This window comes from Ambystoma mexicanum, chromosome 6q (genome assembly GCF_040938575.1).
Source record: "Ambystoma mexicanum isolate Mex_15411 chromosome 6q, UKY_AmexF1_1, whole genome shotgun sequence".
Lineage (NCBI taxonomy): Eukaryota > Metazoa > Chordata > Amphibia > Caudata > Ambystomatidae > Ambystoma > Ambystoma mexicanum.
In genome coordinates, this window is record NC_090937.1 from 1,539,772,908 (window position 1) to 1,539,794,076 (window position 21,169).

General features: G+C 48.3%; 1 protein-coding gene across 4 annotated transcripts in view; it reads right to left on the minus strand.

The window, feature by feature from the left end:
- The window catches only part of SLC4A11 (solute carrier family 4 member 11), a 1,288,767-nt gene that overhangs the window by 655,940 nt on the left and 611,658 nt on the right, over positions 1–21,169 (minus strand). The window lies entirely within an intron of this gene.

Below are 21,169 nucleotides of genomic sequence, written 5' to 3' on the forward strand. Positions count from 1 at the left end.
CGCCACCGGTGCGAGGCACTTGGTGAACACCCTGGGTGCCGACTTCAATCCGAACGGGAGAGCCTTGAACTGGTAGTGCCGCCCTTGGACCACGAACCTGAGGAACTTTCAGTGTCTTTTCAGAATGGGGATGTGTAAGTACGCCTCCTCCAAGTCCAACGACGACAGGAAATCGCCCTCCTCCAGCTGTCCCAGCACATGCTGGAGGGTGACCATCCGGAACTTCTGTTCCTTGATGTACTTGTTCAGTCGTCGCAGATCCAGGATGCAACGCCATACTCCTGTCTTCTTCTTTATGAGGAAGTACCTTGAGTAAACTGCGGAGCCCCGAAGCCTCTTTGGGACGAGCTCAATGGCACCTTTCTTGAGCATCGCCCTTACTTCCAACAGTAGTTGAGGGACGGGATTTTCCCTCCTGGTCACGGGTGGAACGCGGGGGCACTTCTTCTGGAACTCGAGGGCGTGCCCTTGGGCTAGGGCGTCCAGCACCCAACGGTCGGTGGAGATGGACTCCCACACGCTGACGAACTTAGTCAACCGGCCTCCCACCGGGGTGCTTCGGCGGGGGCCCGACCCTACGGTCGGTTCAATCTTGTTTGGAGGCCGCCTTGCCTCCTTGACCTCCCTGTCGACGACGACGGGCACCACCTGATTTGCCACGTCCCTTGTAGGCCTCCTGAGACGAAGATCTTGCCGCTTGGCGGTACGTCGAGGAGCCACTGCCGGATCCCTTGGAGGCACCTTGTCTGCCTCCGGAGCTCCGAAAGGACGGCCGTCGTTGTTGGAGCACTCCCAGTGCCCGGGCAGTCTCCGTGTCCGTCTTGATGGCCTGAAGGGACTCATCAACCGCCTTCCCAAACAGGTTGTTCCCGTCGAAGGGCATGTCCAAAACTTTGGTTTGTACGTCCTGGCGGAAATCCGTCGCCTTGAGCCATCCTCGTCGTCTCAGGTAAACGCTGTTGCCCAACTGACGGAAACCGGTGTCGGCGATGTCCGTTGCCACCGTGATGGCGTGGTCCGAAGCAATCTCATCTTCCTGTAAGATTTCAAGGACCTCAGCCCTTTTGGCGTCCGGAAGGAAGTCCAATAGAGGGGTGATTTTGAACCACAACTCCCTGTCGTAGCGGGCTACGACAGCCAGGGCGTTGGCCGCCTTGATAGTCATCGCTGCGGATGAGATGACCCGTCGTCCTATTGCGTCCAGCTTCCTGCCCTCGCTGTCCGGCGGGGAAGTTGATGTCGAGGCCGATGCCCCCCCAGCTTTCTTCTTTGCCGCCGCCGAGACGACCAAATCCGGGGTAGGTTGCGCCCGAAGGCACAAGGGAGCAGCGTCAGGGAAGCGATACTTCTCGTACCGGTCCCTCTTTGCAGGCGCCGTGGCAGGGTTCTTGAGGAGGGAGAGCCCCTCATCCCAGATGTCATCAAGAAGTGGTATGGTGAGGACCGTCTTCCTTTTAGTCTCGCGCCATTGGTAAAGGAACCCTTCCTTCTTCTCTTCGGGCAGAGCTGGAAGAGCTCGGATGCCCTGGAAATCATGGCATGGAAGGATCCAATCTCGTCGGGCGGGGACGCCCGAGCAGGGGGCGACGAGGGACACGTACTGTCGTCGCCTCCGTCATCATCTGTACCTGTCGTAGCCGTGTCTGTACCCGTATCATCCCAATGGGTATTTGACCGGGGGGAAGGCAGAGCAGGCCGCAGAGGTGGAAAAGGTGGCGGAGGATGCGTCCTCTTCTTATGCGGTGGACTTTCCGAAGGTCCCGGCTCCGGTTCCCAGATCGGGTCTGGCTCAGGTACCTCCGACGGGGAGATGGGCAACCTTGTCCTTACACGATGGCCACCTGCCCCTCCCCCTCTTTTTCCAACGGGGACTTTGTGGGGGGTCTTCTCGATGGGCCTGAAAGACGACTCCCTCCGCGGTGGCAGGGAGACTCTGGATCCTGAGGTCGCCTCCACTGGCGTAGCCTCCACAGGCTGAGCCAGGGCCGCTGCGACATCCTCAATCGAGGTATTAGCAGGGTGAATTAAGGCCGTCGTCACCCTCTGCACGCCTGGGGCCTTCACCTTGGGGGGAGGGTCCGAGCCTTTCTCCCCCTCTGCCGGAATCTTCGTAATCGACCGGGGCCTCTCCAGAAGCTTCGCCGGGTTCTCGGACTTCCACTTACCCGAGCCAGAGCGTTGGCTCGTGGTTGATGGCGCCGGGGAGGATGCGCCCTGCCTGGCAGCCAAGGAGCCCGACCGTTCCGCGCTCCCGGTGCCCGCGGATTCGCGGTGCTTGATTTTTTGTTGGGCCCCCGTCGCCGGGGAACCCTCACAGGACTTAGAAGACCGCTCGGACTTCTTCTTCTTCTCACCTGACGGGTTCTTCCCTTCCAGCCAGTTGGCGAGACGGAGGTGGCGATACTTCATGGTCCGCTCCGACATGTTCCCACAAAACGCACAGTCCTTCTCCATGTGCGTCTTGTCCTCATGGAGACAGTAGAGGCATAACGAATGCTCGTCCTCCTTGAACACATTCTGAAGCTGGCATCCAGGGCAGGTCCTGAAGAGCTTCCCGGGCGTCGAGCTTCCTTTCTCCTGGGCCATGTCCGGGGTAGGCCTCGGAACTACTGGAATCCTCCAAAAGCGTAACTCGACGAAATCTTAACCCTTGAGGGGCGTAGAAACTCCGAAACAGGTCCCTGTTGATCGGATGTAGAAACGGTGGAGCTTGAGGCTCTATTTAACCGTAAAATGAGAAAGATCTCCTGAAAAAAGCGCCACAACGCAGCAAAAGCTCGAGAGCTACAGCACGAGGACTCCCAACACTTGAACGTGCGGTAAAAATCTGAGGATGGCTGCCAGAGGCGGGGCTTAGGGAGAGGGCAGTCATTGGCTGGGGGCAGTATGACCCAGATGACCCAGAGACCAGTGATTGGTTACTACTAAGAAAGACAGATCAGAAACGAAATTGATACTGATTTTTTCCATACCGAGGATTCCCGGCCTGATGACGGAGAATATTCATGAGCATGTGAATCCATGCCAGACCCCATGCTGGAGAATATGTGTTATTCGAATTTAACAAAAGTATAGTGTTGGAATGTGATGGAGCAAAGAAAGGCCCATCTTTCACTGAGCGTAACTGCTGGTTATGTGGAGAAAATATTATGGAATCTCTTGAGCACAACGACAGAATGTGTAAGCTTGAACGGAATCAGAAATCAATTTATGAAATCTTATAGTAATTGTTTTAACTGTGATGACTCAAAAGTATTAAGGAAAATGTTCATGGACGGTAACGATGCAAACTTCATCTTTTATATGATCAGATTTTATAGAAAATGTATTCAAATACTTGATCTATATGAAAATTGAGTAATTAATAGCCTTGACTCTTTAGTTCTATAACATGTGAATATAATGTCGCCTGTTCTGACCAATACCTTTGAGTATATGATGTGATTTTGTCGTCCAATATGGAGTTTTATTTGTTCTAATGGATGAATTGTTTTTATGGATTGTCTATGTTGTCCCATTTTACTATGTTATTGTTTTATGCTGTATATACAAAGCTACATTGCTGTATGTATATTAATAAAAATGAAAATGAAATGAAAAGGTGGTTTAGAAGATAGTGCTTGGAACTCACTCACCCTACTGGCTGATGTAACACTACCAACAAGATGGTTTTGAATAGTAGTAGTCTTTAGGGATATGAATGGAGTGGTTCAAATGGTGCACACACTTGAGAAACTTTAAAACAAGATTATGGTCCCAAACCGGAACCTGAAAAAAAGATGGAGGGAACATATTAGTGAGCCCCCATTAGAAATAATATCACCAAAGTTCTTTTAAAATATGACGTTTCCCCAGACGAGCGCTTAAAGATGGAAAGCGCCGTTAAATAACTTTTAATGGTCCAACCTGAAGCCCCAGATTGGCCAAATGCAGCAGAGAAGAGAACACTTCTGGTGTTTTGCATAGAAAAGGGTCCACATTCTTATCCTTGCACCAGCTGCACAAGTTATTCCAACGGCAATGGTACAAAGTCTTTGTTGCTGGCCGCCTGGCTCAAAGCAAATCTCCATTACGTCATCCAGGAGGTCCCAATCCTTACATTTCAACCTCTCAGAAACCATGCTTGAAGGTTGAGTGTGTTGACCTCTGGATGGAGAACCCAACCCTTCTCTCCCAAAAGCAGGTCCCCTCTTTGTGGAAGACGTATCAGAGGGCAGATGGACATGTCCAGAAGGTCCGGGTACCACGTCTTCCTGGCACAATCCGGCAATTAGGATCATGGATTTCCCAAACTTTCTCAATCACCTGATCATGTGCGTTATGACAGGGGCTTGAGGTAACGCGTACAGAAGTGGAAACTTCCAGTCCACTACGAACGCGTCTCTTAGCGCTCCTATTCGGGGAATTTCTCTGGAGCAGTACAGTTCGCACTTTGTTGACACTGGCCACAAACAGATCCACTTGAGGGGTTCCCCAAATGGTGAAGATCTCTTGAAGGATTTCCTGAGCTAGTTCCCACTCTTGGGAGACTACTCTGCCTGCTCAGAGCATCTGCCGCTGCGTTCTCCTCTCCGGCTTGCATTGCCTCTCTGCAAAGTGGTAGTGACCCTACACCACCTCTTGTTGAGGTAGTACATGGTCACTGTTTTGTCTGTCATTATGAGGACATTCTTTCCCTGTGCAGGGTATTGTATGTTTTTATCGTACCTAAAAGTTTGCATGTACAAAAAGACCTAAAAATACTACCACCAAAGGTTCGAACACCAAAAGTTCGAACCTTTGGTGATAGCATTGCAGGTAAGTATAAAAAAATGTAAAAAAGACTGCAGGGGTGTCCCCTGCAACACCCGCTCACTGTACTTTACAGTATAGTGAGTGAGAGTTGCGGGGGAATCCCCTGCAGCCCCCGTTAAATATTTTTTTTTAAAAAGACCCGGCAGTGCTGGTTCCCGATCACGGAAGTGAAAGGGAACTGGTGTCGCAGGGACTCAGCATGATGAAAAAGGTAAGTAGGGTATGCTTATGATGGGGGTGTGGGTGGGGGTGTGTTGTGGCTGGGGGTATGGGTATGTAGGGGTTGTGTACGTGTGTTCACATGGGTACTTTCGGTGCCTGAGATGGATTGGCACATGAAAATACACATCCTGAAGGTCAGATGACATCAACCAATCCTGGAGCTGGATGGCCTCGGGATCTGAGAAAGTGTGACCATCTTGAACTTTTCCTTCCTGTGGAACTTGTTCAAGTATCTGAAGTCCAAGGTGGGTCTCAGTCCTTGGGGACCAGGCAATATGGAGAAAACAATCCTTTGTTCCTCTCCGTTACAGGTACTGGCTCTATAGCAACTTTCTCTAGCAGGGTCAACATTTCCTGCACAAGGAACGGATCTGGAACGTTTAAAGAATGGCTTCCCAGTGGATAATTGAGGTCTATGAATGAAGGGGAGGCAGTAACATTGAGCTATGGTTTCTAATGCCCAAGCATCTGAAGTAACACCCAACTATTCTTTCAGATGCTGAGACAGTGTGCCTCCCACGGGCGTGTCGTGAGTCAAGACCCCAGCGATACTGGAGTTGGAGATATCAAAGACGAGGAACACGTGGGAGGACAATCCATTCGAACAATAAGTTAAAAGGTAAGTAACTTCCACCTTCTCTAGCATGGGGTCTGGCATGAATACACATACTCATGAATAAGGAATACACAGCAGTACAACAGTATACAGCCACGGGAGGTGGTAAGGCTCAACAGAAACAATTCTTACCTCTGGAACAGACTCTCCTCTCAAGCAAACAGGTAGCGTAGCAATGCTTGGCCGACTCTTGACTCCTCCCTGGAATCCCTGGCGACGACGTAGAACTTCGTGAAGCTGTGCGTGGACCTCCACGTAGCAGCCCTGCAGATGTTTAGCAGGTGCACACCAGACAGGAACGCCGTCATAGCAGCTATCGCTCTGGTGGAGTGGGCTCTCTGACAGCCCGGCAGCAGTCAATTCGCCAACTGATGACACTGCATAATGCAGTCGGAGAGCCATCTTGAAATGGAAGCCTTGGACAAGGCCTTCCCATGGTTCACTAGACCAAAGTTCAAAAACAATTGCGAAGTGTTCCGAAAACTTGTGCGCATCACGTAGAGCTACAAGGCACGAGCAATGTCCAACGAGTGCAAGACCCTGTCCTCTGGCAACAAATGTTTTGGGAAGAAAACAGGCAACACCAAAGGCTCGAATTACGACGGAACCTTCGGCATGAAAGAGGGGTGCATATGCAGTGCCACCCTCGAGTCATGGAAGGCCAGGTACGGTCGCTTGCAAGAAAGGGCCTGGATCTCACCTACACGTCTGGCAGAGGTGATGGCCACAAGGAAAGACGTCTTCCACGAGAGAAACTTGAGTGGAGCCTGATGCATAGGCTTGAAGGGGTACCCCCCAAGGGGCCTTGTTAAAACCAGGTTGAGTTCTGTAATAAGGATACTCGCACGGTTCTGTTGTAAAAGAATAACTTGTTTATTCTTGCAAGTACAATCACTAACACCCCCAGCACATCCTCCATAACACACACAACAGTCAACTGACTTAACTAAATGATAACATTCTACTCCTAGTCAACATTCTACAATGACATGGTAAAGATTCATATTCCATTCTGCAGTTCCATGTTCTGCAGAAGTCCCTATACAACTCATCTCCTTCCCTTGCTGATGGTGTTCAAACAACTATATACATGCATTTCACATTGAGAACTATGTACAACTTTATGCAAATAATAACTATATACATGTCTCATTACAGTTATGTGCAAACTAATACATTTCATACATTGTTTTGTTATGCGATGCCGTACAGGTTATGTGATCCTCAAAACATCGAACTCTGGAATTCTCATAACAATTTACATGTCATGAGTCCCCTTACCATCCTGCCTCCACATTGGGCTCACCACAGCCATCCTTTTGAAATTCCACACTTGATCTCCTTCCACTCTCATAGCTCCTTTCAACACTTGCCTCACTTGGACAGGACTGCTATACAACAATTCTCCTTTCCTTCCCACAACTCCTTTCGTTATTCTTACCCAATGTCCTACCTCCACTTTCACATCTCCCCTTTTAAATTTATCATTTATTCTTCTTACACATTCCCTTTTTCTGGCTTCCATTTTAGCCCTTACATCACCTATCACACAATCAGATTTGCAGCCCTTCCCAGCCAGGGAGGTACCACCCTGTTATTAGGCTTTCTTCCTCTCATTAGCTCAAACGGACTTACTCCCGTACTGGTATGGGGAGCCAAACGTAATGCATACAACCTGTCTCCAACAGTGATTTTTTTGTCTCTCCCACACGCCTTCGCAATTCTCACCGCCTCCATTATGCAGCGATTTACTCTTTCAACCGTACCATTTGTTTGTGGGTGGTACAATACTGTTTTCTTACGTTTCACCCCACTTGACCACAAATACTCCTTGAAATTTCCACCCACAAATTGCTTTCCGTTATGCGTCAAAATCCAATCTGGCAATCCCTCTTTCTCAAACACACCATGCAGGAAATGATTCACACTCTGAGATGATATATCTGTCGCTATCGGAAATTCTGTCCATCTCGAAAACAAATACGCCAACATAAATCTCCCACATCCTTGCCCCATGTCCACAGGGCTCAGAATATCCAATCCAAATTCACTCCACACTCTGACCGGGGCATCCATTTTCACCATGGGCTGTTCTTTCGCCATTGCATTCTTACCTGCCGTCTCAAGCTTAATACATCCTCCAATCATCCTTTCTACATCTCTGTCAAATCCAGGCCACCAATAATCATTTCTTAGGATTCATTTAGCCTTCGATATGCCTATGTGCCCCTCATGGGCTGCCTCCACCAACCTCAACCTCAGAATTCTTTGCACCACCGCCATATCATATCTTTATAAAAGACCTCGTCCTATGCACAATTCCATTCTCGCCTCCCACAAAGCTCCTTCCTCTCCATTTTACAATCTTTTTGTCGGGCCCTTCCCCTTGCACAAACTGCATCGTCCTCATGAAAAGTTTCATCCTCTCTCAAAACTCTTAACCACTCTTCCCGGGTAATTACACCTACATGATTTACAAATACGGTCTCAGTAATGTCCTCACCCTTCCTTTCACCATCTCTCCCCTGTTCACTCACAATTAATCTGTCAAATTGATTGGCCAAAACATTCTTTCTTTCAGATAGAACCTCCATAATGAATTTATGGGCGTGCATCCTCGCAAGCCAACATGCTACCCTTCTCGATCTCTTTTCCAATCCTTTTGTCTTTCAAATATGGCCTTCAGAGGCTTATGATCGGTCTGAATCACAAATTTAGCTCCCCAAACAAAATTCTTGAATTTGTCTACTGCCCAATGGCAGGCCAGAGCTTCTTTCTCTAAGACCGAGTAGTTTTTCTCAGAACCTCTCAACATTCTTGATGCATTTGTGACAAATTCATCGTTCTCTTCTCCTACCTGTGACAACACAGCCCCAATACCAGAATCACTGGCATCCACAGATATCAAGTGCTTTCTTTTTGTGTCAAACATCGCGAGGGCCTTGGCCATGCCCATTTCAATGTTGATCATTTGGAATTCGTTCTCACATTCCAGATGAATTCTACTCCCTTCCTCAACAAACTTCTCATCTTCAACACTTTATCAGCAAACCCACCAACCCATTTCTGGTAGAATTATATCAAACCAAAGAAGGAGCGCAACTCAGCTTTTCCTCCCGGAGATCTGACTCTCTTGATACCATCTTCCATATTCTTCCTTGGCTTCAATCCTTCTCCTGATATTTCATGACCTAGATATTCTATAACCTCCTTTCCAAACATACACTTCTTCGCCCTCAGTGTCACTCCCTTCTCACCCAACATTTTCACCACTCTCCTGAGATTCATGTCATGACTTTCCTGATTATTACCACACACAAGTACTAGAATATCCCTTCAGGGGTGATAAATGCTGCATGTGGGGGAATACCATAAATCTACTTATTGGGCTAACAAACTTCCTTGAGGTTGTAATGCAAAGCATCATTGCTCTAAATGAATTGGATCCTTGATACCAATATATGTTATAAGTATGTTTTAATTGTAACCTAATCATCATTGGCTGAATGGTGTAGAAAATAATTCTGTTTGAAATGTTTTTTTTGAAAAGATAGACATTTTCTTAAGTTTTGTAGCATTGTAAAGGTTCAATAATGAATAAAACAAAAAGAAAAAAAAAGAAAAATACATACTCCGAAATGGATGCTTATTCTACACTAATATTGGTTTTTCATCATTAATATCACCAATACAACAGCATAGCAACTCCAGGGTCACCTTGCTTTGAAGAATTATGCCATTCCAGGTGTTTTATTTTTCCAAAAATAAATTCTATTTTTTTTCAAATTTGAATTTATTTTCAAATTTTTTGCTGTTGTCCAAAGCAGTCCCGATTTGGTCAGAAACCGGCTCCCGCTCCCCAGGGACGATTTCGGCCCTGTTCGCGAATGGACTGTTCCACGCGTCTTCCTCACCACACACCACCATATTCACTGTCACAATTTCAACATGTTCTTCTACTTCCTCCCCTGATGACTGGCGAGTCTCATCCGACACATACAAAACATTCTTCTCCCTAGGCATAGAATAATTTTTGCAACAATTGGCATAGTGCCCCCATCGTTTACATTTGTTGCATGTCACCTTCCTTGGGCATGCTGGCGAACTTGCAAAATGGGACGCAAAACAACATCTAAAACACAGCCTCTCTTCACTCTTAAATGTTTTCATCCTTTCAGTCTTCCCTTCCATATTATCAAAACCACTTTGGTTATGCATCCTACCACTTTTCTTCTTTATTTTCTTATAGTCTTTGCTTGCATCACCCACTCTCAATATCTCGGTAGAAACTACCTTGCTATCTTTCCTACCATGTTTTTTAACACATGCCATTGTGTGTTCGACTCTCTTCGCTAGCAATACCACTTCATCAAGATCTAGGTCATCTTTCAATCATATCTCCTCTCTTATCGTTGCATCCATGAATCATAAATTGATCCCTATATGTTTGTCTAATCTCTCCCCGAATTTACAGTTAATGGCCAGTTGTAGTGCAGTTATGTATTCTTCAAACGACTCACACTCCTTTTGCCGTCTTGTCCCAAAATTGTACCTAACACAGTACATGTTTTAACTTCAAAGTGGCAGTCCAGTTTCATAAATGCCAACCCAAATTCATTTGCTCCACTCTCCAAATCTATATCACGAATATCAGGCAGAGTCTCAAAGCTGCTGCCCCTTAAATCCTAAAAAATGCATCAACAACAAGACTCTTCTTTCTGCCAAAATGGAATTACTGCAGGATAAACCCCTTTTTTCCATGGTGCCCAGATAATGTTTATAGCCCCCTGGGCTTGCCATAAATACTGGTGGCCCTGGGACTTCTGCTACAGCCCTCTGTCACTCTTGCGTGCGTGCACTTGGTTAAATGCACTTACCACACTCAATATCTGCTCCTGTGATATTGATTGTGCTACTTTAAGTCTTTACCTTTGTGACTGAAACATATAGTTTTAGCAGTATTAAATGGGAATCTCACTGTAATACAGCAAAGGTTACATATGCGCCATTCCCGTAGGCCCTAGGCTCACATGGGTTTTCTTCTTCGTTCCTTTTTAATCCATGCGTTTAATTCAGGCATTTTAATCCAAAGTTTCAGTCCTCAATGCAGCTACTAATCACCTTTTTCTGCTATGCGTGACTTTTACAAAGTAACCCAAATGTTGCGTGATAATGCCTGCCATCCTTACCACGTTACTTTGTAAGTCCGGACACACCTTGAATACGACGCGTGATAACGTTCAATGTCCTCATCACATCGTCGTTGCCTAGCGGCGCGAATCCCATTGACATGTGATGTTACTTATCCGCTTCGTTTCCTGGCACTGCCTGACGCTTCCTCCAGGAGCGTTCACTCACATTAAATGGATGTGCTGCATCCTTCGGCAGCTCCACGAGCTTATTTCACTTCTATCGTTTGTTGACGTTTGACTTGGTTTGTTACTTAGCAAAACCTGACATGTCTTTGAGTGGGCGTACACTCATTTCCAATGGACGCGCTCCGTCCATCGGCTTCCTTTTCACAGCAATGTCGGGCGTTGGGCGCCTTATTAGTACATATGCCGAACTAAGTGGGTTCCAATTTAGTATCCTTATCTCGTACACAACGGCAACCCGGGGCCTTCATAGCAGCTCAGCCAGCCATTTCCAATTTATTGGTATAGGTTGCTCAATTCCTTTCACAGATGCATGCAGCTTTGTTCTGCACTCGGCCCTTTTGTTCTGTGACACTTCTCCAGGTGTTTCTCCTTGATGTATCGAATTTCCTTGTGGTTAATCCATGTATCTGCTTTGCACAATCCAGTAACTGAACTTTCCTCTCGTGGATGATGGATGGTGGGGGTCAATCCTCGACGCCAATGTAATAAGGATACTCACACGGTTCTGTCGAAGAATAACTTGTTTCTTGCAAGTACAATCACTAAGAACCCCAGCACATCCTCCATAACACACACAACAGCCAACTGACTTCTTAACTAAAGGATAACGTTCTACTCCTAGTCAACATTCTACAATGACATGGCAAAGATTCATATTCCAATCTGCAGTTCCATGTTCTGCAGGAGCCTTCACCGCAGGAAGGATCGGAAGAGACCTTTGAGAAACTCCTTGACGAGTCTGTGGGACCACAGCGAGGATCTCCCCGGTGACCTGGTGTCATGACTACTGGGTCCCCCCTCAAAAGAATTTCCAAAATTTCCTGGGTGGCCGCTTACAATTCCTGGTCTAAGGATAGGTAGGGTTGGGCTATGCTACTAGGGCTCTTCCTCATCAACAAACATGGCCGCCTGATGTTACAACCCTAGATTGGGCAAGCGGTCTAGTTTTCTGTCACTCTGGAGTACTTAAGCCCCTCCCCTTTGTTCAACGGTGCTTCGCGTCTTCAGCTGTGTTCAGCGGACGCTTACCGCAGTTCATCCCTCTGACAGGAATTCCTCATTTCCCTTGTAATTCATTGATACCCCCTCTATAGTGCCATGGTCATTGTATTCCCGTGCCATTCCGAAACTACTATTCCGTGAGCTTTGTGAGGAGTTGGCGGAAGACATTCCTTTTGGCGTTTCGTCTGTGAGGAGTTTTCGAGACACTCATTCCTGTTCTGTCTCCTTTCCACAGCAAGTATCATTTACCTCATTAGCTGTCTCCACTGATTATACGTTCTTAATGGCGAGTGCTCTGCTTGCATTCGTTCTCCAAGGGCAAGTGTATGTTTTCACCGCCTAGTCATTGTTTTAGTATTACTGAGCTGGGGGGTTTAGTGTGGCGATTTTGTTTCTAGGAACAGAAGTGTTCCGCTTTTTCTGTCACAGGTACACGAATTCTACACATGAAGGTGCCTTAAAAGTTAAATGTTTGTGCACGTTCAGTTTTAGACACATTAGAGTGTTTCTTGCAAGGAATTAGTTAGCAATATTATTTCTGGCCGGGTATTGTCAGGAATAGCACTTTTGAGGTAGTTCCAGGAGAACCGGAGAATAACCTTACCTCTCCAGTCACAGTTGAGTTGTTGGAATAGGTTGAATCTTTTTCCACCTCACCATTAGGGTTTTTCTCAACACCCTACATTCCATATAGGGCTTTCCTTCTCCCCTTGTTTCCACTCCTAATCTAGCCCTTCTTCAGAACTCGCACCCCTGCGCAGAAGCAGGATGGAGAGCTAACCAAATCACCAACTAAGGTAATTGAGCAATACAGTTGCTGGGACTTTTGACCTATAATATTTTCCCGACATTAGGACGCATTCCAATTGTTCTCGTGTTGTGATTTGTTTTCTGTGGTATAGAAAGAGTCCAGTTGGGGTAGTGAACAACAGATAACTGCACACCCTGAGAAGCTTCAGAATATCACGTGGTGTCCCCGAGGAGTCTAAGGTAAGCGTTACACCTGGTCTAGCGGGAGATGGCCGCCAGATGCACCTCAATGGATGTGTGAGCCAGTCCAGCTTTTGCCAGGGATAAGTATGGAACGATCTAAGAAGCCGTGAGCCTCAGAGGGGTAATCTTCTGCGACTGGCACCACGTAGCAAAGCGCTTACACTTATGGCCGTAGCACTTCAAGGCCGACAACGCCCTGGCCTTGCCGAGGACATCCGTGCATTCTGCTGACAAATCATAACCTCTAAACTCTAAGGCTGCAGGAGCCAAGCCTTCAGGTTCAGCTATCCTGGGTCGTGATGAAGGATTGCGCCAAACTTTCTGGTGAGCAGATCCGGAACCACCAGCAACTTGACTGGAGGCAACGCTGAGAGGCGCAACAGGTCAGGATACCAAATCTCCCTCGCCCACCCAGGGCGAGGAGTATTATCAACTTGCATTGACACCGAGTGAGTTGATGAGTCTTAGCAGGAGAGGGAACATGTACAGAAACAGCCCTTTCCACAGGACAGAGAACCCCAACCTCCCCCCAAATCTCCTCGGCTGGTGGAACCTGCAGGCAAACCTCTGGAATTTGGATTTCGCCGCTGTGGCAAACAGGTCGATCTGGGGCTTGCCCCATTCGAACAGGCGGTCCACCTGATCCTGACAAAGCTCCGATTCGTGGCAGGAGCATAGTTCCCTGATGAGTCTGCAATGGTGTTCTTGACTCCTGGCAGGTGGAAAGGGACGAGGAACATCGCCTGGCCGCAAGTCCTGAGCTTCACTGGAGAGCGCCCCAGGGGAACGAGTGCCCCGCTGCTTTCTGATGTAGAATATGCTGGAGGTGTTGTCTGTGAAAAGAGACTTTGCCTTTCAGAGACGGTAGTAACGACTTGAGGGCCCAGGACACTGTCCGTATCTCCAGGATGTTGATACGCAGATCCTTCTCCGGCAGCCAAAGGCCTCTGGCGTGCAGGCTTCCAGTGTGCGCCCCCCCCCTTCCAGGGAGGCATCCATGGTGACAGTCTGCTGGTATGTGGGGGGAGACAGGGTTTGAAATCCTGTGCCTTGGGCATTGTGGGAGCAGACCCCCCACCACTATCACCCGTCACTCATGAAAGGGATCTGGTCTGTGAAACGTCCGGACACTTTTATCCAACGGGCATCTAGGAATTCTTGTAGGGTCGCATCTGCAACCTGCAGAGACCGATGAGGTAGATGCAGGAAACAATCATGCCCAGTTAAAGACTTGATGGCTCGCACTGTGGCAGTCTTCGCCGACAGTCGTTGAACCTTTCCTTGAATGGCTGGCTAGCGTCTCCTCCGAGGGCGACGCAAGGCAAGATACCGTGTTGAGTCTGTCGCTGAGGAACAGCGCTTTCTACGATGGCGTTAATCAGGATTTCGAATAGTTCATGGAGAATCCCAGATCCGGCAATAGTCAGACAGTCGCTGTCATGTGTTCGTCGGCCTGTTCCCGCGAGAAGGCACGCATCAGCCAATTGTCCAAGTACAGGTATATGTGTATGCCCTGCAGACGTAGATGGGCCACTACTGGTGCCAGGCATTTTGTGAACACTCTTGGGGCCGACTTCCAAGACGAACGGTAGGGTATTGAACTGGTAGTGCTGGCCCTGCACCATGAAACGTAGACATTTCCAATGTTTCTTGTGAATGGGAATGTGGAAATAGGCATCTTCCAGGTCAACAACGTAATGAAATCCCCTTCTCCAGTTGGCCAAGCATGTGCAGCAACGTGACCATCCTGAACTTTTGGGAGTTTAAGTATTTGTTCAGACGTCTTAAATCCAGGAAGGGTCTCTAGACCCCTGTCTTCTTTCTGACTAGAAAGTATCTGGAATAGACTCGAGCCATGGAGCCGTTGAAATTCCAAGGTGTGTCCAAGGGCAAGAGCGTTCAGCACCCATCTGTCGGTGGCGATCTTCCTCCACTCGCTAGCACACATCAGCCAGTCTCCCACCGGGATGTACAAGTGGGGGCCCGACATCTTGGCCAATTCAGTTTTGCTTGGATGCTGGCATCCTGCCCTGCGGGCGACTGACACTGTCCTCCGCCACTGTAGGCTTGGGAGCGGCTTCTGTAGGCTTCTTGCATTGAGAACCGGGAAGGCTGTCTGTAAAACGTGAGAACATTTTTGAAGACCTGCTCGATTTTCCCCTGGAGGAGTGAAAAGACAACGACCGGTGCTGCTGGAGAGTGCCGAGGGAACAGACCGTGTCCGTATCCGTCTTGATAGCTTGGAGGGACTCGCTGACTGCCTTGCAAAACAGATTTTCCCCGTCGAAGGCATGTCCAGTACCTTGGCTTGGACCTACTGATGGAAGTTGGTGGCCTTCATCCATCCCTGCCGACGAAGGTAGACGCTGTTCCCCATCTGCCGGAACCCTGTGTGGGTGACATCTACTGCCACTGTGATGGCATGGTCCGATGCCACTTCCTCCTCCTGGAAGAGGGCGAGGGCTTCCATCTTCTCGTCTGGGAGGAACTCCAGGATGGGTCCTAGCTTGTACCACAATTCCCTGTCGTAGCTGGCTATGACCACCAGGGCCACCTTGATTGTGGAAGCCGCCATGTGAATCGCCTTCCACCATGGCGTCCATCCTTTTTCCACTATTCACTATCCGAGGGGACGGGCTAGCCGACAGTTTCCTTGCCGCCGACACTACAGAGTCTGGCGATGGTTGCGACCTCAGGCACTTGGGGTGCGGAGTCTGGAACCCTATACTTCTCCAGCCTATCCTGCTTAGCTGGTGCTGTGCAAGTGTTTTTCATGAGGGCCAGGCCCTCCTCCCAAATATCGTCCAGAAAAGGCACAGCCATGGTAGTCTTCCTTTTGGCCTCTCGCCTTTGGTACAAGAATCCCTCCTTCTTGGATTCCTCGGCACCAGCTGAAAAAGCTCAGAGGCACTGGCGATCATTGAGTGAAACGATCCCACCTCATCCGGTGGGGAAACGCTATGAGGAGCATTCAAATGTGGCGATTCATTGTGCGCTGGGACAAAGTCTTTGTCTTCATCCGTGCTCGTGACGCTTCCTCTTTTTATATGGAGGATGATCGGGGGGCCTCAGGCACTGCAGGTACCAGTGCCAGTGGCATTCTCAGATGGATCTCCGAAACCAAGGAGTGGAGAGTTGATAGGATGTCCAATGAAATGCCCCTCGGCTGAGAAAGCAAAGAAGTAAAGCTTGGCCCTGCGCCGCCGTTGCAGTTGTCCTCATGAACCGTATGCATGTAATCTTGTTCTTCGTCGTCCTTGGAAGACACCTCTATAGTTTGAGCAGCGACCTGGGAGGACTGTATCAGGCCTCCTCGCCAACCCTTTTTTCCTCCCTGAGGGTTCTTAACCGGGACCTGGCCCGGTACCTTTACCCGAGTGGAGAGCCTACAGTCTTTGCCTAGGCCTCTGCCGCGGTGTCGGGCCATAGGGTCAGTGACACTTTCTGAGCTGCGGGAGCCATCGTCATAGGATCAGCGCTCATAGCTGCTGTGATAGCAGTAGCTTTGTCTGTGCCGGTTGAGCCTGCATGGGCTACGCTGCCTTTTCCTCCGTCTTTGGCTTATCGGATTTCTCCCATAGCTTATCTGGGGTGGACGACTTATTTTTTTTAAGAGGAGCTCAGAGGTAGGCTAACAATGGAGGCGGAAGGTGATGCTGAACGCGCCCTAATCGACTTGGGACCCATATCAGCGGTGAACCCGGTGGACTCGGACTTGCAGATCTTGGTCTGATCTTGAACCCCCATGGATGGGCAACCACGGGTCAGAGGACTTGTTTGAGTTGAGCCATGCCGGCAGCCTACTATGCCTGTCTTTCATCATCTTCTTAGAGAAACCTAGGCATATCTCACACTCTACCTCCTTATGGTCTGGGTTTAGGCAGTAGAGGCATTGTAGGTGTTTATATTCCACAAAAACATTCTGTAGCCTCATTTGGGGAGGGCCTGAAGAGGGACCTTCCCTCCTCCTCCTCCAACATGGTCGGAGAGCGCGACATAGGCCCAAGATGGCCTTCTAGAATCTTCGATGAATCTTTGTCCTTGAGTGGCGCAGAACTTCATTGACAATGGATCACAGTTGTCGGCAGATGAGGAAAAGAGCCCACTGGGTCTTTGGAACAAAAATGTAACTTTTCTCATCGAAAAAACGTACAAATAGCTCGGAGAGCAACTCGACGACTCCCAACACTGAAGTGTGCGGTAAATGTCTGAAAATGGCTGCCATGAAAGAGACTTAGGGAGAGGACTGTCATTGGATGGGGGCTGTATGACCCACAGTTCAGTGATTGGTTTAAAGGAGAAATACAGTTTGTAAGTGAAAGTTAAACTTTTTTCTTTTACGGAGGATACCCAGCCCGACGACAGGGAATATTCATGAGCATGTGAATCCATGCCAGACCCCATGCTGGAGATGCAGTGCGCATCCTACCGACCGATATCCTTAATTAATGTGGATAATAGGATCTTTGCTAAGGCGCTGGCCAACTGACACCCTTCCATGATGCCTGGTTTGGTAATGGCGGACCAGTCAGGGTTTATACTCAGCAGAAACCCGACAAATGGCCTATGCTGATTTTTGGGGGGGTTTCAAAGATAGTTGCAGTGCTATTGGACGCCAAAAAAGAATTTGACTCTGTTAACTGGCCCCACTTGTTTGCTGTCCTTCAGAAACTCTGCTTGGGGACTAGATTTTCTTTCCTGGTTTCACTTCTGTATGCCTCCTTGACTGCAAGGATAGTGGTGGGGCACCATTGATCAGAGACCATCGACATGGGACAAGGCAGGATTAGCCATGGTCCTCGCTCCTCTTTGCACTTGCAATGGAGCCCTTGACAGCCATCCTATGGGAGTGGCACATTCAGCAGGGTCCATACAGATGGATTACCCCTTTATACGCTGATGATGTGGCGTTATTTCTTAGAGAACATGCTCATTATTTGTCCCCCGTGATGAGTCAGGTGGTGAAGCTCAGGAGTTTTCAGGGTTGAGGGTTAATCAAAGCATTTCAGTGGTCCTCCCACTCACCGATGGGATGGCGACGTTCAAATTTGACTTTGGGTTCAAGTGGTAGTCCACAGGGGTTTGGTATTTGGGGGTGGAAATCTCACAGGACCAGTCCAATCTGTTCCGAGATAATTCTAGAAGAGCTAATGGATCCCTCCAGGACCTAGTGGAGGGATGGCATGCTCGTCCTCTTACCTTGCAGGGCCGCATCTCTATTGTCAAATGCTTATTCTGCCTAAATTCCTTTATCTAAACCTTACCATCCCCTTGTTTCTTTCCTCTGCCTTGTTTCTCCGCTTGCAGGGAATTATCCTAGACTTAATCTGGGCCAGGAAACAGGCCAGGGTAGCCTTACGAGAAGGAGGGCTTTGCCCTGCCGGACTTCGAGTGCTACTATTGGGCGACAGAGGCACATTATCTGGCGCAATTGGTATTCCACACACTTTGTATGGCCTCATGTCCAGGTGGAAAGGGCAATGGACACCCCAACCTCCTATGCTATATGGCCTTCTGGGGTGGTTGCTGGATCTCTGCACATAGTGAAAAATACCTGTGTCATGTGGCAGAAGGTGGCAGGCAAGCTGGGTATCGACATTTTATATTCACTGCTGCTTCCCGTTAATTACGTCGGTATGGCCATCACGGGGGAAAAGGCATATCTAAAGTGGGTGGAGAAACTGGGCATTACAACCTTTGGCGATTTTCTGGGTGAAGGACACATTTTTCTCACTGCAACAGGCAAAGGATAAGGGCGGGTCCACCTCCCTGGACATCTTTCTGTACTTTCGAGGGCAGAATGCCTTTATGGATGCGTTCCCTTCGTTTCTCCAGCAGCACCCTACGTGCGCAATACTGCATGGGCTGATAAGAGTCGCAGGGGTAGGGCCGTTTGGTCTCACGATTATACAGTAGTTTTATGGCCGACAGCCCTTGCGTTGAGTTCTTGCCAAGGAGATCACGAGTGACGACTGGCAATATGTGTTGAGACAAACCCAAAAAGTGTCCTTGAATTCCAAAATTAAGTTGATCCATTTTAACTTCTTACACCAGGTGTGCCATACCCCGGCAAAACTTCACAGATACTTCCCGTCCATCCCGGACTCATGTGCCAGGTGTGGCTTCGGTCTGGTGGGGTTTATCTGGACTGGGAGTGTCTGCATATCTCCCGATACCGAGGGGACGTGCTGGCCAGGATCTCATTTATTGGGGAACAGCTTGCTCATGATCCTATGGTGGTGCTGCTGAGGTGTCTAAGGAACATACAAAGCTTATCTGGTCTGCTCTTGGTGCTGGCCCACAGAGGGGTTGCAATGTCCTGGTGGAAAGGCCACCCACCAAGAATGCAACTGTGGTTGAAGGACATTGCTTAATGCCACTTCATGGAGACAGTCTTTATCTGGACTATGCTATTTAATGCCCAGCCACCCAAAGTGTGGGCACCATACCTACAATATGTGCTTACTGCTGAGAAATAACTATTGTATTTTAATGTTGACAGCATCCCTTGTATTGAAGGTATCCATTGTACGGTGCTATACACTCATGGTAGGTAATTGTTTGTTTTGGACTCCATGTTCTGGTTGTCTTGGCATTGCAAAATGAATAAAGTTAAAAAAATAAAAGTTAGATGCAGTAAATGACGGCACCCAATCACAAGAACAATTTCCTAACTTGAGAAGTCTATACCCTAAGATGAATGGGGCCTTGTGCCCAAAGGTCACAGGATGAAAAACAGTGTTTAACACCAGTACATATTCTCTTTATGAAGGATGCAATGGGCTTGTGGTGGTGATAGGTTTTAAATGTTGTACAACAATTTAGCAAAGGAATTTTACGTGTTCGCCTTCTCTGTGGCCCGGCCCCTAGTGGCAGGATACCCAACACAGGTTCAACGCCCAAAGGAATGGAGTTAGGAGACAACGGTACTTTCCCCCCCCCCCATGTTATCCTACGGAAGACAGGAGAGGCAGGCACACTGATGCTTGCTTACCCCTATGACTCCAATTTTCCAGATGTCTGTGAATTATCTGGCGGTTTCTGGGGGCTCGATCTTCTGCCCTTTGCGCTGGTGAGAGGTGCCCAGGAGTTGCAGGCTGGAGAGTTCTTCCAGTCGGAGTGAAACTCAACCTGCAACCTTTTTCGGTGAAGAAATGCAGAATCAAACTATACAGGCCTTCTTCAGACATCCCAGGATGGAGGAAGGAGAGTTACAGCAACGATCACAGATTGCAAAAATCGACAGGCATCCTTCCAGTCGCGGTCACAGCAGTTGCTCCAGTACAGCTTCCCTTGATTGAAGGTGGGAAGATGGGATTAGGTGAGAAGCCAACTTGTGGTGCGAGCTGCCGACTACCAAAGATCCAAACACTTCTGTTGAGAAAGCCCAAGAAAACTGGTTAGTCCACTGGTAAGTCCAGGGGCACCTTCCGACGGCTCAAGGGCTGGATCCTCAAGACGCAGGGTTTTACCGAGCCGGACACTAGAAGGGATACTGGGACACTCCATGAGTCATCTTTGGAGCTTCTGCAGGTTACTCTTCTTTGAGGGATTCTTGGATCCAACATAGATCTTAACTATAGATGCATACATTCACCTCTTATCCAAAATCGGAGATGGAAGCCCACCAATGTTAAGGAACTGAACCAAACAGCCAGTAGCTGTCCAATCAGGGACATCCAATGGTTTCACATCCACCCCAGAAGCAGACTTTATGGCACCTAGGATGTGGACTGGGACTAGACTTTCCCAGCCACCTTCCTGAGCCACACAAATCCTGCAAAAGCAGCAACTTTCCCAGACAAGTGCATGACCTATACAATGACTTTACTTGCCCGAGAGGGAGGGAAGAACGCTAAATTGCAATATGGCAAAAGAACAAGCGAAAATCCTATGGCAAAGCCATTATAGGGCACTAGCCATGTTTAGTAGCCATATGCAGTAAAGTCAACTGTGCACGCCAAAAGTAATGCAAATACACTAGAAATGTAACTGCTGTAACCATCTAGTCTATAGGCATATATAAAAGTAACCAAAAATCCTCTGTGTAAAACGATAGTGATTTCAATTGCAATGAATTGTAAGATGCCAAATACAATATAAAATACAAGAATTAAAAAAAGGAAACTGTTTCCCAGTACTGATAGTCTGAAGGTTTGATCAG